Here is a 26,327-nt window from a genome sequence, read left to right as displayed (position 1 = left end):
CATCCTAAAGTCCCAATGGATTAACACAACAAAAGTTTATTTTTTGTGCTTGCTAAGGTTACCGTGGGCCTGCCTGTTCTCCAGGGTGGCGCCCTCTGAAGTGATGTGGGGACCAGGCTATCTTATGCCTTTCCCTTCTCAACCCATGGCTTCCAGATTGTTATCACAGGGGAAAAGAGAATGGGAGAGTCCTCAGGGAGGATTTTCTCTGCCTCCCCTCCCCTAAAGTGACACATATACTATTTACAATCCACTTGTCCCAGGTCATCTGGCCCCACCTAACGGTGAGGACCCTGGCAGGGAGGGGCTGGAAGTAGCCTTCTCTACGCCCGAAAGGAAGAACTCATAGATCCTGGTGAGCGCTGTTGAGGGACCACAAGTTCTGGGAGAACAAAGATGAAAAATTTTGTTACCTCCTATGAGAGCTGTGTAGTCATATGAGGAAAACAATAATTACAGGGGGGTATTTAGGGCTGTATTACAATTTGGCAGGGCCTGGTAGCTCCTTAAGCCCGCAGCTGCTGTTCTCTTTGGAGAGTTCCTTTTTCATCTGAAATAAGTGACTTGGGATTTAAAAATTCCTTGTGTTCTCTTGTGCTCATCCTGTCCACTTTGTTTTCTTCAGTCGAGGTCAAACCGTGTTTAAAAACGTAGCCTGGGTCTTAGGACTTCCTTTCTGGAACCAGTGACCTGATGGCAGTCAACAGAATCCAGAAAATTTTCCTTGCCCACCATGAGCCATGAAGGGCAGAATGAACAGCTCTCTCTTTGTCGGCCACTTGTTCCTTATAAACACCTCAGCATTTATGACTGGGCATCGTCAAATACAGAGATGGTTTTTCTGGCCTCAGCCATACAAACAGCAAAGCTTATGCATTGGGAAAGATCTATGCCTTGTGGGAAAATCAGAGTGAACGAATGAAAACTACAAATAAGGCCACGCAAGTTATGTTTAGGTTTGAGAGCATGAACAGGTCCATGGGGCTAGGTTGAAAATGTCACGTTGCCAGAGTGTCTAGATATTTTCTCTTTGTGTTGGGTATAGGTGCTTGGGTTACAACTCTTTTACGTAAAAATCCTCAGTGAAGAGCTAAAAAATTAGTGTCATGTCGATATGTAAGGAATGCAAGAATAAAAAACTGTACCATTTTCTGAAAGTTTCTTTCAGGGTGAGAGCAATTTTCACTATTTGGATCTGATTTATAACTGTAATGTGCCTTATCAAAGATTTAAGTATTTGGTTTTCACTGTCAGATGTTTCAACAATTGCTTTCTGTGCCTTGATTTTCAACTTCCATAGACTTAAAGTTATATCCATATAAAGGATTTGGTTCTTCAGCATTTAGACATATGTTATGGCCTCTAAGTAAGTATTTTCATTGAATCTTGAGAGGAGGTATAGTTTTTGAGATTTTGAAGATAAACTCAAAAGGCAAACTATGAAAATCACACAAATAATAGTAATGATAATAATATAATCGTGCATATTCACTGAGCATTCTTTATGATCCAGGTATCAAGCTAAGTGTTTCACCAGGATCTTTTCATTTAATCTGCGTGTTTATAAGAGGCAGGGATTCTTACTGGCCTCGCTTTACAAGGGGCTTAAGAGATGTTACATAAATTGCCTAGCGTCACATGATCAGAAAATATCTGTCTGACCTACTTAAAGTTAGCCAGCCCTTGACCTGCTACAAGATATTTGGTTGGTTTCTAAAGCTAGTGAATAATACACTACACCAAAATATAACCAAAGAAAACTTCAGCCTAAACTGTGTATTTTAACTTGCATAAAGGGAGTATATATAACTTAACAAAAGTACGGTAGTTAGAATGACGTTTGGAGATATACCTTAAGCAGTAGGAGTACATTCATTGTTTATTTGGAATTATCTATAGCAAAAACCCAATACCTAGTACAGTAGTCCTCAACCAGGGGCACTTTTTCTCCTCACCTAGGGGACAGTTGGCAAAGTGTAGAGACATTCTGTTGTGATGACCGGGAGGAGGGGTCGAGGCTAGAAATGTTGAAACATCCTACAGTGCACAGGGAAGCCCCAGGTATTATCCAGACCAAAATACCAGTAGCACCAAGGTTGATCTTGTACAAAAGCGTCGTCTCTTGTTAGATAGGTGAACTCGTGTAATTAAGAGCTCAATCTTTGGAGTCAGTAGAACCTGGCTTCAGTTCTGGCTCATGGCTTGACCTTGGGAGTTTAGGCTCTCTCAGTCTTCATTCAGTTACCTACAAATTGGAAATCATGGTAATTCTTACCCTACAGGTTGTTCTGAAGGTTAAATGAGAGAATGCGTACAAAGTGATTAGCATGATCCCCTGGAATTCAACAATGATCAGTAATTTTAGCTGAAGAAATGATAAACTTTGGTTAAATATTCAAAGTTAGAATTGTCTTTTGAGACCCTCAGAGACTGCCGTTGAGCAGGTGTTAGAAAGAGCTTCCTCCAGGTCAGAGAGCTTTGTTTTAAGTCTTATTTCCTCTACTTATCAGCAGTGTGACCTTGAGCAAATGCCTTAGAACTCTCTGTGCCTCCGTTTCCGCATCTCTCAGATAAGGGTGTAAGTAGTATGTATCTTCTAGAGTTTCTCTGAGGCTTAAATGAGAGTATAAATTTAAAGTCCTTAGAACAGTGTTTATCACTCAGAAGCAGACAGTTGTTAGCTCTCATTATTCATTTACTTAATATTGTTAGATAAGGCATAAAATGTATATCAATTTTCTAAGTAACTGAACATTACCTTTTGAAATACAAGCCCATTTTTTTTAACAATTAGAGTAATGAAAATTGCTCTAAAATTATACTTTAAATTCCCTTGCTTATTTTAAAATGAGTGCTAAATACTATTTCACATTTCATTGGTAAGTCGGGAACTTTGTCATCATACTTTTGTTTCTTGTAGTGGATTATGGTCCATGAAGCTTTTCAAACTATTGATGTTTGAGGATTGTTCTTACTGTAGGCTGCTGGACTGTTTCATTCTTTTCTCTGCTTTTTAAAAAATACCATTTTTGCTTCCTTTCTGGCAAAAGATCAGCTGTTTGGGTCTTGTAGTCTCTATCTTAACTTTTCTAAATATCTGCATTAATTAGCTGATCAATATTTATTGAACACGCTATGTGCTATGCACTCTAAGGTATATTAGTGACCCAAACAAAACAGTCCTTTCTTAGAGTTTACTATTTAGCAGAGGTAAATATTGAAGACATAATGCCAGTTAACTGTTTACTTCAAATGCGATCTATGCCAAGACTGAGCAGTATCAATTGCTATCCTTAGGGCCAAACCCTTTTGGCATGGGCTATAAGACAGGCCTTCTTGGAAAACTGATCAGCAAGTGGCAGTCTGAAAAGTGAGAGAGCATTAGCCCAGAAAAGAGAACAAACATTACAAGCAGATGCAACAGCATGTGTAAAGGTCTTGATTTTGGACAGGCCATGGCATTAAATGAAGGCATTTTTTTGAAGTCCAGTATGACTAGAAACTGGAAAAGAAAATCCAGGTTGGTGGTAGTATTGATGAGGATAGAAAGATAGCCAAGGGCTGGATCAAGCATGGTCTTCTAATGCCTGCAAAAGATTTACGGGCTTAAAGGTTTGATAGACAATGGTAAGCCATTAGAAAATTTATTCTTCTTGTTAATGTGACAGATTTTCATGTGAAGAATGACTTAGGAGTAGGAAAGATTGGAAGCAGAGACACCAGTTAGATTGCTGCTGTGGTGGTCCAGTCAAGATGTGATGCAAGCTGTCCAAGCTTGTGTCTCCAATGGAAGTAAACAGTTTCTGAGAAATACGACCTAAAAGTTCTCTGTGAGAGGAAGGTTGATATTTAGTTTCTGGACTTGGAAAGATTCATTTTGGCTTGTTTACCTTCCACCTTATTCTTGGCAATGCGCCAGAGGGTTACAGCTGATGAATAGTCTGTTTCCAAATGAGTGAAACTACACAGCAATAATAAAAATGAAATCGTATTTATATATACTTAAAAACTGTCACATATTGCATTTAATCAGCAAATTTTCATAGCAAGTGATTTTTACCCCCCACTGTCCTTACAAGACCGTGGTCTAAGTTGATGTACCTTAATGTATGGGCAGTAGGAAATGTCTAACTCAATAAGCCATCACACGTAATAGAAAATTTCACTTGTCCTATCTTACAGAGAAAGTTGGAATTGAGTAGAAGTGGTCTTCCATTTCGTTCTTTGCATAATAGGGGAGATACAAAAATGTTGACTCATGAGTTCTTGGTTTTAGCCACGAGTGCTCTGACAAAAAATACAAAACTTTATATATTGAAATAAGATATTTACTTAACATCTATGCATACAAAATATATGCCATGTGAAATATGAATTGTGTGAAGATTAAATATGTATACACAGAGCTGTGTTGTGTAGGGTCTTGAATGACATAGTTAGAAAAATTGGACATTCTATTTTGAACATCTATAAAACCTATTCAGTAGGGGAGAATCAATTGAGATCATTTAGACAAAGTGCTTGATTTAGCACCTAACACATAATATTTAATATATTTAAAATATGCATATATAGTTTAGATATAATTTTTTATCATACATTGACTATATGGTTTATTATAAATCATATGAGTAGATAATTTGATATAAGATTACATACACAGATACAAATGTACATCTATGCACATACATACACTGTATTAGCTATTGATTATTACAACAAAAATGGTTGCACAGTGATACTCAAAATAACATACAGCCTTATAGACATATTTGGTAAAATTAGTTTAGTTTTGCATTTTTTGGGGGGGGTGGCTATTTATGTTCTGGGAAGTTACCATAACGCAGATGTTAAATGTTAGCCATGAAGATACGATTTCACATGAGTTGAGATTCTGGCTCAGTTTCTATATCCTGCTTTCTCTCATTCACTCATTCATTTCTCTATTCATTATTTAAACAGATATTTACTAGAACTCTACTCTCTGCCAACAACTATAACCTGTCCTTAAGAGTCTTACAGTCTTGTAAGGGAACAAACATGAAAGCAAATAATTGCAATAAAAATGATGTCAACATTGTGCGGTACATCCTTTGACAGTAAGAACGTACCTACTCTTATAGATAACATATGGCTAATTATTTTGTACATATTTGTGGATCATTAAAAAAACAGAGAATAGACGTTAAATAGAAACTTAAAGGAGTATTTCTTTCTAAGTATCTATTTTTTATTCAGCCTCTTGTCTTCATCTACCACCTACACGCCAAAGACGACCAAATGATTATCAGTCATTTCTATCGCTTTTTCTTACTCCGGAATCCTATTTTCATCCAACTTTTGGCAATCTGTAGGTAGATGTTCCATAGATATCTCAAATTCATTCTGCCTAAAACAAATTCATTATGCTCCTTCCTCTTACAAAAATGATTTCTCCTCCAACATGTCGAAACCCTGTTAAATGTATCGCCACCCACAAAATCACCTCACTGAAGTCTCCAAGTCCTGGTCAATGTTCATTCAGTGTCTGCCCTTGGCCAGTTGGTCATCAAGTCCTCCTCATCCCCTACCAATTTTCTTCCTCTCCCTTTTAGGTAAACACATGCACGCACACCCCTTATGCCCCAAATTAACAGGATAAGAAAGCAATTTGCAAGTTGCTAGGCAGCAATAGTTGAAGGGAAATCTCAGAAAATCAAGCCAGTGACTTGGTTATTGTGTTATCACTATGTTGATCCTTTTTCTGTGAGTTATAAATGTTTATTTTTAACATGGAATACTATTTTAAATTCTGTTGATCTGTGGACTTCAAAAGCATCCTCATACACATTTCCACATTGATATACTTGCTGAATTTCTCTTTCCTTCCCATCTCATATTTTATGCTTCTAAGGGTAGTTCCAGCTATGAATCTCAGAGTCCTTTTCAAATGCCTGACTGCTCAGGTTTTGGATGGGAGATGCATACTGCAGTCCCTATTTATGGAGAAGTATGTTATTCATTGATACTAGTCATTGAAAAGAAATAATCAACATCACAATAATGAACAATATCACAAGTTGGCCCTGACCATATTCTGAGTGTTCCTGAAAATTCCTTCTGGTCCATACTCTTTAAAGGGTCACTTATTAATTCATAAGTGTAAGTACAAAATTTTCTGGAACATATAGCTGCACAGGAAGTGGTGAATCCTATTGTCCCTTGTAGGGTTTTTTTGTTTTTTTTTAAATCTGTGAGCATATAGATTCCTAAACATCCCTGAACCTAGGGAAATGTTTCTACATTTCTAAGGAAAGTAATTGGGAAAAGAACTATAACAGTTTTCTTTTTTGTCCTTTTTTTCATTTTTTGTCCTTTTTTTCATTTTTTGTGTGTTTTTAAATAGTTTGATATCCTGGCAAATTATGTGGGATGGTGTTAATATAAACTATAGGTTAAAATGGAATGTTTACCTATGTCTTTAAATCTGGAGTTATAAATGGAATAGTGCCACGGATACAGAGGAAAAGGCTGCTTGGAGGGGAGGAATCGATAAAGAAAGGTAATTCCTCCTTGAAGAGGTAGAAAAACAGAAGGTTAAATTTGCTTGGAATATTTCTTAAGTAAATGGCATTACTATTCCCTGAGTTCCCAAGCGAACGACTTTTTCCCTCTCTTTTTGAAAGAATGGAAACTTTGGTGAGCCTTCATAGCTCATATCTCTTTTGGCCTGCGCGTCCTGACCTGCTATGATGACCCAGCTCTGTCAGCAAACACGAGGGTCGTGGTTAGATACCTATTTATTGGTCCTTAGCTATAATTGGCTTTGCTGAGCAAACAGCTTTTGAGCAGCCACCCTCAAACAGACCATTTCCCAGGATGCCAAGGGGAACCTGACAGTGGAACTTACTTCATCCTTTATCTATATGTTATCTTATTGATGATATGGAGGAAGGAAAAACTGGACCAAAGGGAGAACCTGTGATTCACAAATACAGACCTCTCAGGTGCAGACAAGAGGCATATGTCTGAGAGGATGATTTGTGAGCCTGATCTCACACAAGCAAAGGAGCATTGTTAGCACTTGCTTGTAATTCATGCTGGGGCGCTTTGGAAACATACCACTGCTAGTCACTGCGTTGCATGTGCTGTGCTTTCTGTAAACCAGATGAATGTGGGATTATTTGTATAGCGTGGCGCTCAGCGTGGAAGCAAAGGGAAAGTTTATTACTTGTTTTCTCCCCTCCCCTGAGAGGGATTTGTTTCACTGTGAAGTCAGAGTCATAAAAAGGCTGCAAGTCACGATGGATGCTGTAGCTTCCTTGGAATGAAGTCCAAACTATAGTCTATTCCGCTTTGCCAGTTTGTCTGGAAGCCACACAAATATGGGCAAATACGGGGATCAGAATTCAATTAGATTTGCCCCAGCGGAAGAATGAACTGCTTCGCATTTGGAGGTTGCTCAGTAAATATCATAGCCTTTCTGATACTGCCTAGTTGAGATGCGCTAATAGGACTTGATTTAGAAGAGATGATTGAAGGAGAGGAGAGGGATGAGCTGTGAGATGGATGCGAGTTAATGGAAAGAGAAAGGGCTTCTGGCCCAGCCTGGGGATTCTAGAGTCAGAAAGACTTGGGTTCGAATCCTCCTTCCTCTTCTCTCCGCCTCAGTTTCCTCTTTTGCAAAACAGCGCTCATAAACCTATGGTACAGATTGCTCTCTGGATTAAATGGGGTAATAGATGACTCATCATTTCCTCGTTTCCTGGCAGGTGGCAGGTCTACTCTGAGTGGTAGTTCTTGGAGCCTATCTTTACATTTTCTTTTTAATTAAAAATCCATGTTTTATTTCAGGTTTCTTATATTTCAAATAACCCTGCTTAGAAATCTATGATATTTTATGGTACTTTTCTTTTCCCCTTAGTATTCTTATGCTCTTTCCTTCTTTTTTTAGCACCCATTGTTTCTATAGTTTATATAACCCTCTGCTCTCAACAAGGAATAATTGACTCGAGACTGCAGGAAAATGATCCTGCATTCAAATGAGAAGTTGCAAACCCTCTATCAGCCTAAGAATTTACATCTTTCTCCTCCCTCCTCTAAGCTTTATGACTTTTTGAACCAGATAGGTCCATCAATATTTTGGGCGGAATAGCGTCAGTGATAAACGCATTGACCTAATTCTAACTTTGCAGAATAGCTGTATTTGGAGGAAGAGAGACTAGAGATGCAGGCAGGCTGAAAACTGTCATCATCATAATCATCATCTTCAAAGAGCATCACCTGCTTACGAGGATGAAAAGAGATAAACATAGGGTGAGCTTTACAGGGTCTGATAATCCATTGGGAGGAGGGAGAGGAGAGATCATTGATTTACCACTTATTTAAATTATACTTAATTTTAAAATCAGTTTCATCTGCCAGAGATCCCCACCATAAAAATTCCATACTTCTCCATCCCCGTTTCTGCAGTCAGTTCATTTGCACTGTGTGTCCTCTGCCTAGCCTCTTTTTTGCAGAGGTGGACACTCTTGATGCGCGTTGCTAGGTTCTCAGTGCACTGTGTTGCCATGTTAATTTCATGTTATGGCACCATATGGGTGATGACAGAGAATAACAGCCTTTGCGACCTCACCTTTCAGGAATGGTGGATGTGAGATTCAGTTAATAAATGATGTAAGATCTCCTAGAATCCTGAGATAAAAGGCTGTGTAAAATCTGCGAATTGCTATTTCCCTAGTTCTAAATCAGTATCTTTTGAGCTAATAGGCATTTAAATAGCTATTCAAATGCAATATGTGCTCTGTGTGTTTGTGTGTGTGTGTGTGTGTGTGTGTGTGTGTGTGTACATATATGTGAAACAGCTACATCTCAGTCCTGGAAAGGAATTTAGGCTGACCCTTCATGTTATATCCCTAAGAACTGAGGCTCAGAAATGAATTTTCCCAAGATCATAGAGCTTATTAGGGCTAGCGACCAAACTAGAACCCGAATTTCTTAGACCCATTGCTCTGTGCAGCATACAAGACGGCCTCACTCTAGGTGTTCTATGTAGACTCCGTGAAATCTGACCAAGAGCTAAGGAGAAATGGTCTGTAACTGGCCTTAAACCATTTTCAAGCATAAGCAGGATGATTACTGCTACATGAAATGTTGTAAATGACTTTCCATCCCATTGGGCATAGGGGAAGATATAAGCTTGGAGCTAACTCTGTACTAGGGAAATATTGCTGGCAACAATCCATGTCATTTGCCAGGGCAGCAACCACCTTCCACAACTGAGTGGAGTTCAATGCATTTTTGTGGTGGAGTTGAGGCATTGCAGAAAATTGCTCACGGCAAGTACACAGAGTTTTCTTTTGTTTTGTTCTGATGTGTATATCAGGACAAAAGAAAGAGTTAATTTATTGGCCTAATATTGATCCAGCCTAAATTCGTTTGCTGATAGGATGGGATAGTAGTCTGAGTCCTAATGGAATGAGCTCTGGACTGTGAATCAGGTGACTTGAGATTAAATGCCCAAGCCAGCATTTCTCTTACTAACTCTATCGTTTCTGCCGAATCACTGAACTTCTCTGAGCCTCACGGTATTTGTTTTAAAAATGGAATGAATAACTTCTAGGTCATGTAGTTTGTTTCTAGATGACGGGGAGACAAAATGGGTTAAAATATGTTCTTTAGGAGAAGTAACTGTTTAGTTTGGTGGATACAACGCAAATACCGTGACAGAACTAGCTGTGCTCTTCAGTTCTCCTAACTGCATCTGGGGTGGAGTAGTTTCTGGGACTGTTTTCCCAAAACTATATTGCTTAAACTAAGACTTAAAGGAGTAGAGCGATTAGCCAGGAGAGGAAGACTGAAGGAAGAGAGTGAGATCTTTGCTTTTTGTCCCATGACATTTTGATCTGTCACTCCAGTACTGGTGGACGATAAAACATTATGCCTTCAGGTGGCCCTTTAAATAACAACTGAGAGAACATAGCAAAGAACAAAGGAGACTCTATCATTAGAACTCAGAGGAGTGGTAGCAAAGGAAGGACCACTTGTCCATGGGGAGTCAGGAAGATGTCTTGAGACCAAAATGACAGGAATTTACTAAATACTTACTCCATGCAGGCTAAGAGTTTTTACATCTGTTACCCTGTTTAATCCCAACAACAACAACAACAAAAAATCTGTAGGTAAAAATTATTATTTATTTTAAATTTTAGCAATGAGTTAATAAATATAGGCTCATAGGAAAGTAGGCTATTTTTTCAAATACATCTGGAAAATGAGTAAAAGTATTGTACGAAGAATCAGGTTTATCGGAGTCAAAGATCATGGTCTTAAGGCTGTGGTGCCTTGTCTTTATAAATTGTGTTTGTCACATGGCATTTATTTTGGGCGCTACAAGTCTTGAAACATGGAAGTTGCAGAAAGCTGAAAAAAAATAGGCAAATATGAAAGAATTGGATTTGGGGGACCAAGACATCAATAGATGAAAGGTTATTAAATAAAACTCACATTGTGGGGTGGAGATTTATACACACATGTTGAAAGATGCAGAGGCTAAATGGAACTGAAATTATATATAACCCAGATCAACATTCTATAATAAGGATTTTAATAAATGTGAAGGCTATTGAGTATTTGGCAGCCTCTGAAGAATAAAAAGCTATTGGATTTCGAAAGTCATCTCATGGGAAATATTGGAAGCTGAATCACTTGAGGGATGTAAAGCTAAATTGGATAAAACATATCTCATCTCCAAAATGATCTCTCTGTGTAAAATGCATGTCCAAACACACAAAACTACTTTTAATTTTTACAAACTGCATGTCTCAGTGTATTGAAATAATGGATTTAATCTAAGTAAGAAAAAAACCTAGAAGAGAAAACCTTTCTAAAAAGGAGTTTGCAGGTAGAAAAACATTTGTAAAATAAGTTTCCGAAACTGAAGGCGCCTTCCAGTTGGATGGAAAACATGCAGTCATTTAAAAATAATTAGTTTTGCAAAGGGATACATGAATGGAAGGTCTTGGAAAGGAGGCAAAGAATTAATTTCCCAAAAGGCACTGCGGATAAAATTGTGGTTGGCACATTTCATTCTGCAGACACCCCTCTTATTGGTATCTTTTCTGTTCTCTTGGGTGCCGTTTTGGAATAGTGTGTGCTCTAATGATTTTGTCCAATCATGCAAATGAGAAAGGCACCTTTCAGAAACATCACCCTGGACAGACACGCAGAGCCCAGCCATGGTTGGTCCCTTCTTAAAGGATCTGAAAAGAAATGGCAGAAGTGGTTGCCTAGACCTTTATTAAGTGGGAGTTTTTGGCTCTTATCTGGCGTAATCCCCCTGGATTCTCCTTGTTCAACAATGGAAGAGAAGATCATTAGATTAGAAGGAGCCATTCAACTGGCCTGATGTTTTGTGTTTGTCTGCTCTGAGTCCCTGGGTCACATTAGCACTCATCCTTTCCTGCCCTATGCGTATTTAAGTGTTGGTGTTCTTTCTCATACCTTTTTTTTTTTTTTTTTTTAAGATTGCTCGACATATTTCATCTCTTGCATCCCACCTACTTCAGGCCTCACTTGCTTCTCTAATGACATGATATTATGTGATGCTATTTTCGCCATTTTAACTGGTACCCACGGAACTCAGTGGAATCTATCATGATTTCCCCACTGCAAACATAATAAAGGATGGACTCATGATCCAGCCACACAAAGTCCTTTCTAATATGGAAACAGTCTATATTTCTAACCTTTTCTTATAGTATCTTATATTTTCTTTTTTTTTTTTTTTCTTTTTTTGAATTTCTTCATCTTTTCCTATATATGGCTTTTCTCTACTCAGGCTGGTGACTGACCACTCACTATTCCTGAACCTTGGTTCATGCTTGCCCACTTTCTAGGTTTTGTTTAAAATGTTCCCTCTGCCTTTATCACCATCTCTCATATTCCTTGTGCTCCTTCTGCTCCGTTTACATTATCTACCTATTGAAACTTTACTGTCACCTCCTAAGAAGAGGACTTGATCTTCCTTGGTAAGCCTGGTCCCTCTGTCCTTTAAGCCTGAATAGCATTAGCCTCGTATGTTCCCTGTGTACTCATCTTAATCCACGATGGGACTCATTGTGGTAACTGAAGTTTCTGTTGTAGGGATTTTTAACACGGAAGGTGATGGATAAATATTTACTGAATGTACAGGGAATATATCTTTGAAATCCATTGCTTTTCTTCATGGCTTAAGTGAAAACTGAATTCAGAAGCAATCTAAATGCCTAGAGGTAGAAGAAAGGCATAAATGTGTTATAACACATCCATATGTGGACTGAGAGGCATTAAAACAAGGTTTCCAAAGAACTCTTAATACCATGGGAAAATGATTATTATATACTGTAAATTTTTGACATCCGCAGGGAATCCTTCCTGTTCCCTTCAAAGGAGTCTGCATTTTTACTAATAGTATAATAACAGTAGCTAACACTTACTGGTTATTTGCAGTGTGCCAGGACATCTTCAGTTGCCCTGAATCTTATTTAATATATAAAAATATACCAAGGCTCAAAGCAGTTGAATGTTTCCCAAAACCAAGCACTTCAAATGAAGAAATGGTGGTTAAGAGGGAGAGAGACTAAAATCAGAATGCCTGAATCTGAGCCATTGCTTCATCACTTGTAAATTACTAGCTCTCACTATGCATTTGATGTATTAACTATAGAACAGAGATAATGATAGTTGTGAGGATCAAATAAGATAGAGGTACAGTGCTTGGCACAGCACCAGGGGCATAGAAAGCTCTAGTAAAAACGAGCCATTTGTGTATCAGGGCTAGTACCATGCCTGGCGAAATACGTATCTGCAGGTTGGGTGGAGGGAACCCAAGTCTGACTGGTGCTCTTCTCCCGTTGACAGCCTCGCCATTAACACAAGTCGTCACATACACAGCAGTGAGGACAGAGCAGAAAAGCCACACAGGTTCAGATTATGGGCACTCTAATAGACTCACTCATCAGCTGAAATTATTCACAGCCCCTGGATGATTCAAATTTATATCTTAGAAAATACAAATCATTACAGGGCAGGGCAATTCAAAATAAAGTAACAACAGTTGCACACATGAATGCCAAGGACTATTGTAGTGGTAAGAGAGGAAAGCTGGAAGTCAATTAGAGATACATAGAATTAAGTGTGTATTTAGAAATAAGGGTGGAAGGAGACTGAAAAGAACTAAGAAATATGCCAAAATGTTGACAGGGATTGTGTTGGGATTAAACGATTATGTGTGCTTTCTTTTTTTAAGTATTTTTATTTAAATATAGTGTGCCTGTTTTAATGTTCTGTTAAGTTCCAGTTTGTTTAGAGTAAGGAAAATATAATAAAAATAAACTCAGTCCTCTAAATTCTAAAAAAAATAAGTTCAATCGCTGCAGATCTAGAGCTTTTTTAGTTTAGCTGCAAGTTGAAAGCTGTTTCTTTGGCTAATAATATGGATTTTTTAATACAAATCAAATGATCCTGTATAATATTGGCAATAATGAATTAGTTTCAAGAGTACTTTTGTCCGTTTCAAGGTCACCCAGGGGAGGTATTGATCCCTCACACTTAGCCCTTCATTCCAATGAGCATAATTAGGAATTAAAAAATGAATTTTACAAGGCAAATGCATATCTAAACTATAAAATGAAATAGACTGACTGATGGCCCCCATCCACCAGGAATCTGTATGGATGCACCATGGTGTGGTGTGGATATGGAAAACCTATTCAAGTGAAATGCTCAGTTCTTAAAACTTCCATGATGGTTAACAATTTTTGGCAGGCTTAGGAGTTGACAGGACTTTCTGCCATAAATCTTGACGCATTTCAGTGATTCTCATTCTAGCACAGAAGACAAGTGATTACAGGAAACTGTCATCTTAAAAGATTAAACGTTCAGAGGTATTTGGACAATTACAAGCAACGTATAAAGTAGCCCTGGTGAAATGCAGCGGAGGGTGATTTGGCACGCTGAAACTCCCTCAGAGGAGGAGCCATGCAACTCTTCTCTTATTGCGGACTTTACTGAGGGGAATAATGAATGGTTATTCATTAATTCATGTATTCAATCCACGGATATTTCTTGAATATCTACAATGGACCAAGTACTATTCTAGGCACTGGGAATAAAGCAGTGAACAAAACAGACGAAAGTCCTGGCTCTTTTGGAGCTTAACAATTTAGGATATACATGGCTGGATTGGTCGAGGGAAGTACGAAAGTAAACAAATATATAAAATATGTATGCATCTAAAGCCACACTGCCCTATAGAAATTTCTTTACTGGCAGAAAGTTTTTATAGCTATACTGTCCAGTATAATAGCCACTGGCTACATACGGCGGTTAGACCCAGGAAATAACCCTAGTGTGACTGAAGGACCAAATTTTAAATCTTTTGTCATTTTAACTAATTTAAATATAAACTTAGAAAACCACATGGGGATAGTAGCTACCATATTGGAGAGCAAAGGTCTAGATAGTTCAGAGATGACGTGGAGGGGTGGGCAGGGTGTAGAGGAGTGATTGCAGTTATAAACAGAGTGGTCAGAAAAGACATCTCAAGGAGATTTTGAGTGGAGAAAAAAAAAGGTGAGAGAACAAGCCATGCAGGTAGTTAGAGGGAAATGTTCCCAGGCAGAGAAACTTGGAGGTGCGGAGACCTTGAGGTGGTTGCCATGTGGCCTGGAAGAGGAAAGACAATGGAGGCCAGTGTGGATGCAACAGATTGAGTGTGTGGACAAGTAGGGGATGGGACTCAAAGGGCCGTGGAGCCATGGCAAGGAATCAGGACCTCTACCCTAGGTTTAATTTTATATATACCTACATAAAATTATATATATAATAAGATATATATCTATATATAATATATCCACGATAAATATCTATTAAAAATACATATATATAAAATTCTTAGTCCCAAAGTTTATGATTCAAAACCCACAAGAGCCCCTTAGTTACTCTAAAGTCCTTTGCTGACCTGCCTGGTCAGCTAGAATATTTTATCAGGCCCCATTGTTATTTCATAATTCAGTCTAGAATTTCAAATATTCGGTGGTTCTCCAAGTAGCTCTTGGATATGCATTTCCCCACCATCCTGAGTGATATTTATAACCACAACCCTCTTTAATCTTCTCTTTACCCTAACAAATTTGTTGTTTTCTTTTCTTGGGATTGATTGAGTTTATCTGTAAAATTCAAATCTAGTGGGAACACGATGGAGAAGGAAATACGCCAGTTTTTATAGGCAAACAATCCTGTGAAATTAATGAGAATTATATAGATCATGGTGCAGAAGGAGATCCGAATGCAAACCATTTTAGACTTTAGAGCTTTGAGTCACGTAAAACTACACAGGATGTTAAGGAGGTTGTGGGTGTTTAGACTTGCCTTGAATTTCACCTCACTTGAGTTTCTGTCCCATCTGAGACCTTCTCGACACGTATAGACACTTGGCTGTCATAAACGTTTATCTTTGATTTTGGCTTTACCTATGACTGCATTTTTCAAAGACCCTAATAGCTTTGTAAGGGTAGTTATAATGCTCTCCTTCCAAAGTTTATTTTTAATAAAACAATATGTATACGCAAGGCCATATTTTTCTTCAGTTAAACATCAGTATTTTAGAATTGCTGCCTTTTTAATTCATTTTCTTATTTGAATTATTTAGCTCGCTATTTATGTCATGAATTCATTGTCCTTGTATAAAGAGAGATGAGAAAAGATGCAAAAAGGCATTAACATTATTTGAGTGCCCACCATGTGTCAGGGTCTGTAAAAATAATACTGCTATCATTACTGAGTGACAATAAATTTATTGTAGGGACAAAAAAATGAAGAATGTTATCATTGTTTCCTTATACATATATACTGTGTGCTGTTTATCTTGTTTAATTTGTATCTCAGAGTTGCAAAGTAGCTAGAATTTTTATTTTAAAGATAAGAAAATAAGGAGATACAAAAAAAATTTGCCAAAACACACACATTCCTTGGGCATAATAGAACCAGGACTCAACCCAGACCCTTTTAAAACTATACAATCTATGTTCCTTCCATCATTTTCTCTCTCTTCAATTATAACTTATTAATAGTTGAAAAATAATATTTTTACATCCTGGCTTTACTATTTACTAGCTGTATTTACTATTTCTTACAAAAGTTACTTATTCTCAATAAGCCTTAGTTTCCTTTTCTATAAAATGGATTTTTTTTTGTATTCAGTTAAGATTTATTTAGGTAATTGATGTAGAAACTTGATACGATACACTGATTATTTTATTAAGCATTTTTTTAATATTTATACTTCATTTCTTTTAAAAATGAAATACTTTAAAAATGAATTAAAATGGGGATACGTATTAATATTAAATGTTACACAGTTACTATATTATGTGAGGTAATCCATGTAAACACACAATAAAGGGCTAGCAATCGTTAATCATTTTATCCAAGTTTCTGCATATGTAAGTAGGAGATGGAAGACTTAGATTTTCTAAACCTTCAGCTTCTTCAGTCTTTCCAACCACACCCCTCTTAAATTTTGCTCTTCCATAATTTACAGATTATGTGCAACCAGATACCATTATTAATGAGCTAAGAGGAAAATTGATTAACCTCCTAATGACTTCCTTCCCCAGAACTGAAAATGATCCTGGATTTCCTCAGATGCTCTGTGATTGCTGCTGTCTGCCTGTGATCAGTGTTTTCAGCAAAGATTGACTTTGGCATCTGCTTGCCCATCCCTGTACTCCTCAGCCCTCTGAAGACCTCGAGGTCTTCCCACCACCTGGGTGACCTGTGACCAGCTCTGTTCCCCGGTGCTGAGGAGGAACATTCAGAGGCATGCTGGTGATACGATTTGTTTTCGCTTTCACTTTTCGTTTCACAACTGAGAATATTAACAGAAAGGTTTTATGCCTTGTTCTTCCAAGTTTCCGGGAATCTCTTGGCTCTTTCTCTAGCAATTTCATTTTCTTGCGGGGTCGTCCCTGCTCCCTGTCTCCCATCGTCCACTTCTAAGTCTCTTTTTGGAAGAGAGCTACGTTCTAATCCAGTGATCCATTTGGTATCACGAAAACCTTGTCTGTCTCCTGGGGAAAAAGCAATGCCCAGTGGGACAAAAAGTAAAACCATGGAAGGCGCCACCTTGCACCTCCCAAGCCAGTCAACGCCTGATCCTCAGAAAACAGGGAAAATCAGGGAGAGGGTAAGGAAATCACTGCTGTATCCTGCTACCTTGCGGAATTAATTGATTAGTTCTAACTAAAATAATAACTTTTGACAAGGGGGATTTCCCATCTTATTTTTCTTATTTGGGCCATTTGTTCACAAAAACAGATTAATTCCATTACCAGCTTTGAACAAAGAAGGCCATGTTTCTCAGCTCACAGGCCTTTTCCCTCTCAGTTTTCTTGGATGCTCTGCAAGTTTCTCTCTTAGTTCTTTGGCCTTCGAGCTTGCCAAAGAGTGCCAGGCCTCCTGAGCGTTCTCCTTGGGCTTCCTGCCTTCCTAGCAGTTCTTAATGCTTCTCTTTGTTTCTTTCTTGAGCCAGTCCTGAGCTTGGGCCTTTCCCAGAGTGTCTCAGTGTTTCCACTCCATGGGGAAATTTCCATGGGTCCACAGTCAAGGTCACGGCTGTGTCTGTTATTTATTTCTTGGACCCAGCAGGGGTTTCCTGCCTGTTTTTATATGTCAGTTTCTGAGTTAATTGGGCTAATCAATCTAATGAATTTTCCAGAAGTTGTTCAACAACCATTGTAGCTATCTGGACAACAGTTGGTACAGCTAAACGGTGGTACCCTCAAGCCTTGAATTTAGTTTAGCTGGAGATATAAATATAAATATATATATATATATATTTATTATTATTATTATTTTTTGCTGGGGGAGGGGGCAGCAGCTGGGTATGTTTAGAGAGTCCACTGAATTGGCTGGAAATAATTCCTGACATCCTGAAATGTATTAAGCTTCTGGGAAATATATTTAACATGTGATAAAACAGTAGATGTGAAAGTGCTTAATAAGAAAAGATAGATATACAGGTACGTTTACAGGATTCAGGTCGGAGAACCCTGAGCAGTGACCAGGGACCTTACTTTGTGCTTTGACTTTGCCACTGATTGGTGACTCTCAGCACCTCCCTTAACCCCACCTTTCCTGTCTGTAGAGTGGAGATAATACTTACATCATGGGGGTCTTGTGAAGAATTTTAGATGGAGATGGATCGCTAACGCATTTTTAAAAACTATACTCCACGTTGAGAGACTGGTAGTGGAAATAAAATAGAAACAGTGATAGAAAGAATGTTCATATCACGAATTGTGGTAATCCCGGAGAGCAACAGTTTAAGCATTTGGCACCCAGTAAGCGGCATGTTTACCACTATTACTTAACATTAATTATGCAGACTTAGCGACAGCCACCAGGCAGAGCCACGCAGGCTGTGCCAGCCCAAGGGCTCACCAGCTCTTCAGCTATTCCTCCATTTCTTTTTCAGGCAGTTTTGAACACACTGACTACACATGGCTTAATAAAAACAGTAAAGAAATCTTTTGGAGTATATTCGTCTTCTCAGGCTGCCCTCACAAAATACCATGGACTGGGAGACTTAAACAGCGGAAATTTATTTCCCACAGTTGTGGAGGCTGGAAGTCTGCAGTCAGGGCCCCTGAGGCTGGGTTTTGGTGAGAGCGCCCTTCCTGGCTGGCTGACGGCTGTCTTCTTGCCTGTGTCCTCACCTGCTGGAGGCAGAGCGTGTGTGGCTCTTCTTATACAGACACTGTTCCTGTTAGGATCAGGCATCCACCTTATGACCTCGTTAACCTTCAGTAACTCCTATAAAGGTCCTAAATTCAAATACAATCACATTGGGAGTCAGGGCTTCAATGCATCAAATTTTTTTTTTCTTTGGATGGGGACGGGCAATTCAGTCCGTAACATGGAGTTAGACAGGCCTGAGTTTAAATGAGCTTTACTCCAACTAATGAACCGTGGGCTTAAACTTCTCTTTTTACCATTTTCTAGCTGTGTGAGCCTGAAAAGGTACTTAAATTCTCTCTGAGCTCCACCCCCCCCATTTGAGATTATATTATCTTACCACATACTTACTAAGTAAGTAAAACATATTGCAGAAAACTTGGCACATATTAGATGCTTAATCAACGCATCAATCAGTAGAAAGGAAAGAAACTCATTCATTCTTAATTTATTTTAATGCTTCAGCCCGCCTCTGTCACCTGAGGTGAGATCTGCCTTTGTTCGCAGCTGCCTGAGTGGGGCCATTATATTCCAGAACACCACGATTGTATGAGAGGAAGCAGATCTTGGGGGCTGGCATGTTCCAGCTAATGCCCTTTTGGTTTTGCCGACCAGCAAAGGGAGGTCATCGTAGTTTAAGGGAATCTACTTATCGCTGTTCAGGTATTAAATAGCAGAGCCAAGATTCCTGGCCTCTTGACCTCAATCTGCTGTTCTTTCCACTACACCAGTTCTCCCAACTTTTCGTCTATAGGTGATATTCCTACGACACATCCCCGTGAGTGCTGACGATGCCCAGTTTCATCACATTAGCCAAGATGCTGGTCCTTTCGCTGTTACTCAAAGAAGAAAATCAAAATGCAAGAGAGTGAGAAAAATAATTGCTAAGCGCAACCTTGAATGTCCTCTAATTGTAAGAATGAAGACGTTTATTTCCAAACCTTGCTACTCTGACACATATTATAAGAAATCACTTGATACCCTTCTCAAAATAGTAGTCCACTGTCCTTATGTGAAATAGGTGAAGAATGGTTGGTCTAAGTTGAGTTTAGCTTTCCCGTGTGTTCAGCTTTTGTCAAGACAGCAGGGCAAGAAAACACTTGCAGGTGTCACTGGCATCCTGGTTCCAAAATGTTTAGCCTAAACCTCTGTGTAGGTTTAAAACCCAATCTCTGTGGTTTGGGCATTGTTTGCTAGTTTCATTTAGTTGGCAGTGTTTCCAGCTCAGCCACTTTGCTAGAATTTCTCGGGGATTTCTCCCCCAGTTATTGTGTCTCGAGGGCCGTCTTACAGCAGTAACATAGCACGATGGCTAAGCCCGCGGAATCGGGAGCCTCCCTGCTTAGATCCCAATCCTGGTTCCAGGGTTTCCTAGGTATGGGACCTTGAGCAAGTTATGTAACATCTCTGCACCTCCACTTCCTCATCTGAAAACCGAGAGGAATGATCGTCCCTGCTTCATAGGGCTGCTGGGGTGCTTACTTAGCGCTGACCATTTGTAAAGAGCTTACCTGTGATTTACATTTAATACATTGCAGAGCTTAGCAGGTGCCACACAGAGTCGCTCTTGTTAGAAGCATTGGCTGTTTCTACGACCTTTCTCTAGGAGCAAGGCCCCACTCTAACTCTTTGTACATACTGGACTAGATCTAACATTCCATTTGTAATTCCCAAGTCTTCAGCTTCCTAGGAGCTTCAGATATATTTTAATGCTCTTACACCCCTTTTATTTTCCTCGTGTTTATCTTGCTTAGGCCCTGTAAAAATTGTGTGCTTTTACAAACTACAAGAAGTTTCCATCCTGAGCGTGTAATTACCCTGAGTGCTTAGCTCCTAAATCCACAATAACAAGACTTTAGTTCGTTTTTCAGAGCTGTTGCGCTTAATTAATATTTATGCGGGACTTAGTAAAATCATGAAAATTAGCAGACATCCTTACCTAAACAGGTGGTGAATATATCAACAACTGCAATAAGAATGGTGAAGCTATAACAAAACTTGTCTAGGTCACTCAAACTCACTCCTGAGTCTGGTAAGCATGGTTCCCACATTTACTACCCAATCTGGTAAGTGCACTGTCAAGCCAGTAAACGTGGCTTTAAGGATATTTTAAGATATTCACATGAAATATGAACTGTACTTCATGCACATTACAAAAAAACTAAAAATAAGAGTGGCATCAACACACAAGAGTTATTCTGTTCCAAGGAAGAGTTTGAAAATAGTGCAATGTTGGTATACGGCTATATAAAATCATAAGGGATTTAGGCTTCTCTGTCTCTGCTCCAACGTTCTGGTACAAAGCTTTCAGCCTAAGGTCAAAGCATGGTCCACAGTGGCTGCTAAAGCTCCGGCCATTATGTCCACATTCCAGGAAACAGAAAGGGAGAAAGGAGAAAGAACATTCTGATGTCATCTCTAATCTGAATTTACTTTTTTAAAGCATCACTCTTGGAATTCCCATAGGACACTTTGGTGTATATCCCGTTTAGTCAGATCTTAATCATATAACTAGGTAGAGAAGTCTGGGAAATGTGGTCTTGTATTTGGGGCTCAGGGTAAGTCCCAAACTAAAATGAAGATTTTAAGGAAGAAAAGGAAAATGGCCTTTGGGCAGCTAGCACATTTAAAATTAACCTTTTATTTTGCCTCTCAGTAGTTTGTTGATTTTCCTTAGTACTTAAAATTTTTAGATGTTTATACTTCCTATGAAGCATTTTTTCATATCCTTTAAATAAGTCTCTTTATAATTAAATGGTGATTTTTTTCCCTGTGTTTTTATTTTATGACAGTATATTAATATAAAGCATTAACTCTCAAAAAAATCTGAGGAACCTTCCCATAAAAGCCCATCTCAAAGAGGGAATTTTATTCTTTCATACATCTTACTTAATTTTTTTCTATGTACTTCTACGTGCCAGGAACTAGTTTAGATGCTGAGAATAAAAGAGGGAGCAGCGCAAAGTCTCAGCCCTGTGGGGCTTGCGTATGAATGGGAGAAGATAAGAAATGCACGAATCTGTAGTGTAACGTCAGGCTTTGGTAAATAAAGCATGAGAAGGAACTAGAGCGTACTAGAGGATGAACAGTACTATTTTTGAACAGGTGGTCAGGGTAGCCATTCCAGCACAGAGAACAGAAATACAGATGCCCGTGGGGGAAAGTTCTTGAAGGGGCTTATCCCTGCTCTGCGCAGGAAGAGCAAGGAGGGCAAGGTACTTGGACTTGAAGGATGGCGATGGAGACTTGTAGGAGATGAGTTCAACCAGAAGAGAGATCGGTAGACCCAGAGGAGAGCTCATTCCAGCACTTCGAAGAATACAGATAACATACCTCAGTAGCCAAAGCGGAACAGGAAAGGAAATGACCACTTCGGTGTTTTAGTGTTGATTTTTTTTCCCTTCTGCAGTTCACCAGTTATTGAATGATGGCCTGCCATGTGTGAGACTCCTCAATTAAATCCAGAAGTTAAAATTTGAACAATATGGAACATTCCCTCTCTTCGAGGTGCTTTCTCTGTAGCGACTTAAGATCTGCTCAGAAAGCTTACAAGCCCTAAACTTTGTACTTGTATATCCAGGAGATTTTATTTGTTCCTGTTCTCTTCTGCTTAATAGAATCTTTGTTGACACAATAAGCCTTGAATACTGTAGCATAACAATAAGTTCATTTGTCTTCCCTCTTGAAGACATACAGAAATCTAAAACCCCCATTCCATTCTTGAACCTGTCTATAACATTTTTTCCTAAAGAATGTCTATAGTGTGTAAGTGTGTAAAACTCTGTATGTATTGCTCCCTCCGACACGCATGCCCTTCCTCCTTTCTCTGACAAAGCCTTATTCTTCCTTCATGGCATCGTCTGTGAAGGGATTTCCCCAGCTCTTTCTCACAAAGCTAATTGCTTCTCCCTGTGTTCAGCCCAGTACTTGCATTAGGCATCACAGTGTATTATCATGATTATATGCTTCTATTATCCTTTCTCACTGGAATTAAAGTTCCTGAGGGATGAATGCAAGGCTTATTTGTTGTTGAAACTCTGATAAGCAGCAGAGTGCCTGGCACATAGTCAGCGTTTGAAAACGTTTTATGATATGAAAAGAAAAAAAGAAAGAAGACGAAAGCTCCATGAAAGACAAGGCTAATGTTAACGTTCACAGTCTGGAGTCAGTAGAAAATTCATAACTTGTGTTCTGATTATGTAATCCTTTCCCTCCGAGCATCATTATTTGAGGGGAAGATTTTAGCCTTTATCACAAGTCATTACTAAGTCAAATATGTGTGTTTTTATATTCCAATTAAATCTCCAAATGATCTGCTATGTGTATCCCCTGAAGCATATAGTGGCCTTGATGCAGGAAAACAGATGTGGGGCGTGAGTAGGGCTGTGTCCCAGGCTTCACCTGAGCGCCTGGGATGTGTCCCACCAAGTGTGGGTCCTCGGCTTCACGCAGGAAAGAATTCAAGAGTGAGCCACAGTTGAGTGAAGGTAGATTTATTCAGAGAGATATATTGAAAGGCAAGAGAAAGGCCACGAGGAGTGGGGGTTGGGTGCTCAGATTAAAAGTAGGTGCACACTCCATAGACAGAGTGTGGGCTGTCTCCAAAGAGGGACGGCACCCGCAGGTGCCCGTGCTGCCAGGTTTCATGCGCTTGGTGGCTTCATATGCTAATAAGTGGAAGGACCAGTCTAAGTAGCCTGGGGAAGGGGCTGGGATTCCCAGGAAGTTGGCCATTTCCCACTTTGACCTTTTGTGGCTAGCCTTGGGACTGCCATGGGCCTGTGGGTGTGTTATTCATCACGTTAATAGATTACAATGAGCATGTAATGAAGCTCAAGTTCTGCTAGAAGTTAAATCTCCCACCATCTTGAGCCTCAGGGCCTACTGGGGGTTGAATCTTTCACCATTTTAATGTTAATTGCTGTAGCATTCCTTGAATGGCTGTGCCCTGCCCCCTTCCATCCTGTCTCAGCCTCACCCGCCTACGTATTTCTTGAATTGAGTTGACTTAGATTGAGTCTGTTTTATGATGGAGAGTCGGTGCAAGTCTGTAGGTGAAACAGCCACTATGAGGGAAGCATAAACCTTGAGCAGCCTTACGTTTATAAACACGTGAATTTATTTACTAGTCCGCAAGCTCATCTCTAGACTGTGAACTCCTTAAGGACAGGCAGTGTAGCTTATTCATTCTCGCGTATCTTATGCAAGTTGTTGGGACATAGGTACGTAGTCCCCTATCAAACCCTGGGGGGCACTGGTGTGCTGGTAAATGTTTAACAGCTGGCTCTCAGAAAACACACACACACACACACACACACACACACACACACACACACAAAGAAAGCCCTGCTTTGTAGCAATTGCCTGCTTTCTTGTGTAAATACTCCAACCTTTGTTGATTTCAAGCTACCAAACTGAATTCGCTGAACATGAAGCTGGGAAAAGTTGGGAAGAAATGCTACAGAAAGCAAGTTCGTGTGTCTGACTCCCAGTGAGGCCAAACTGAAACATCTGAGTTTTGAGCAGAGGAAGGTTTATTACAGGGCCGAGCAAGGAGAATGAGTGGCTCATGCTTAAAAACCCCAAACTCTCCAGTGGTTTTTCTGGGAGAAGCTTTTATAGGCAAAATGAAGGCTCTGTGACTTTCTTCTGACTGGTTGCGGGTCGGGTAACAGGGTGCTCCAGGAACCTTGTGCTCAGCCTGAAGTTACCATCCTCCAGCTGGGTTGGGGAGCCTTAGTTCCTGCAGAAGAGCTCAAAGCTATTGTCATGTATATCCCTTGAGGAGGACCCAGGACCCAGCTTGAATCAATGCACTATTGTTTCTTTCTTTCTTTTTTTTTTAGCACTATTGTTTCTTGACTGCTCCTTCTTTGTTTCTGCATTCCCTCCCTTCCCTATTAGCAACTGTTTGACTCTTCCTTTTGGAACTCAGGGAGGGACAAGGAGGCTGAATGAAGCTTATTTCATACAAACAAGAAACTGGGGACATGGAAAGCAAAGGACTTGTGCCAGGGAGGACCCCACAGAGTCCTCGTTTCAGAAATGCATACAATTGGATGAGGCATAAGCTAAATAACTCCAGCTCACTACCAGTAGAAGTCTAAATTGGTTTAAGAATCCAAAATATTTCTGATTTTAAGAAACTAATGTGTGAATATAGTATATATTATGTAACACTGCCAAAGGAATCTGGGAAAATACTTGTAATAAAATGCATTAATTTTTTTTGCAGTGAAATAAATGGATATTAAATACCACACATACAAAAAATCACTTCCAGTTTTCAGGGCATTTTTTGCAATTTAAAATTGCATAAAAAGTACTAGGAATATTTCCATATTTAAAAAAAATAGTACTTTAATGGAAAGCTATTGACAATCTATAACACATTCATCTCGGCTCTTTGATTCTAGTCCTAGTCATTGTCTGTGAGCTATTTTTACCTCTAGAGATTATAAGTAGCTGATGCATATGCAAATTCTGTCTTGTCCAGTAGAATTGACTTCCCTTGCCCAGTGGAAAAATAAGTTTGTCTTCCTTTGCAATTTAGCTCAACCTTTCTTTACTCCATGTAATTTTATAGTGTTTCGACTTTGACTTTGAACTGGTATAACATTTTTCGGATCCCTCATATCATTTAAGAAAAATTAATTCCTGAACATGTGTACATTTTTATATTTGCATGAGAGTCATGATTTTACTTTTTTTCTGAAAAGAAGTTTTAACACAATGTAGGGTGTTGAGGGACACAGCAGGCCGGTGTCACGGGAGTTTCAAGAATTTACCAGAGACAAAGGAAAGTTTAAGAAACAACGGAAAAGTTTATTAGGTACATTGCTATAGGCAACAGCAGGTCACACAGACTAGAGGCGCCTGTGTGAGCACCGAGGATGAAAGTTTAGGGTCTTTTATGGGAAAGTGGTGGTGAATGGAAAGGGCTGTGTGATCAGCTCATGCACAAGTTTCTGATTGGTTGTGGGTGAGGTAAGAGAGTTAGGGTCTGTGAAGAGACAGCAGGATTTATGACTCCAGTAAGGAGGAAACATGAGCTGAGACAAATCTGCCTGAGCTACTGTGAGACTCGCCATTTCCCAGGGCTGTTAATTCTGCTAAGGCAAACACATGTCAGAAAAGGGTGTACTTTGTTTTTTGAGGGATTGCAGGCAGACATCTGAGAGCCCAGGAATGGGGGTCTCAGGGTCTCAGCAGACACCAGTTGCACCATATAGGGCAGAGATTAGACATACTCTAGGCGGCTTCTGAGGGCAGACATGGATTGATGATGAGCTCTAAGAGCAGCTTCCCCAGGGTCCACTAGCACGTCAGACACAGAGATCCAGGTGACAGTGACATGGGCTTCCCTGTGGGGTGGAGTCCCTTCAGTGGGAGGGCTCAAAGTGTTGCCAATAGATGCAACTGGAGTTCCAGGTTCTTGTCCCGTCCCAGAAAGAATTCAGAGACAAGACTTGGAGGTTAAAAAAAGGTAAAGTGAGGATTTATTAAAGGATGGATAGTGCACTCTCAGGGGAGAGCAGGCAGGCTCAGGTGAGCGGCTGCCCTGAGGTTTT

At 39.4% G+C, this 26,327-nt stretch overlaps 1 protein-coding gene across 1 annotated transcript in view; it reads left to right on the top strand.

Moving 5' to 3' along the window:
• LRRC4C (leucine rich repeat containing 4C) overlaps positions 1–26,327 on the top strand; it is an 876,636-nt gene that overhangs the window by 774,104 nt on the left and 76,205 nt on the right. Inside the window, 1 exon segment of the mRNA XM_032488484.1 lies at positions 16,638–16,848. The gene's annotated coding sequence lies outside the window, so the exon portion shown is untranslated.

The sequence above is a fragment of the Camelus ferus genome, chromosome 10 (genome assembly GCF_009834535.1).
Source record: "Camelus ferus isolate YT-003-E chromosome 10, BCGSAC_Cfer_1.0, whole genome shotgun sequence".
NCBI lineage: Eukaryota > Metazoa > Chordata > Mammalia > Artiodactyla > Camelidae > Camelus > Camelus ferus.
The sequence above is the reverse complement of the archived record's forward strand: the minus strand, read 5'-3'. Positions and strand labels throughout refer to the sequence as shown.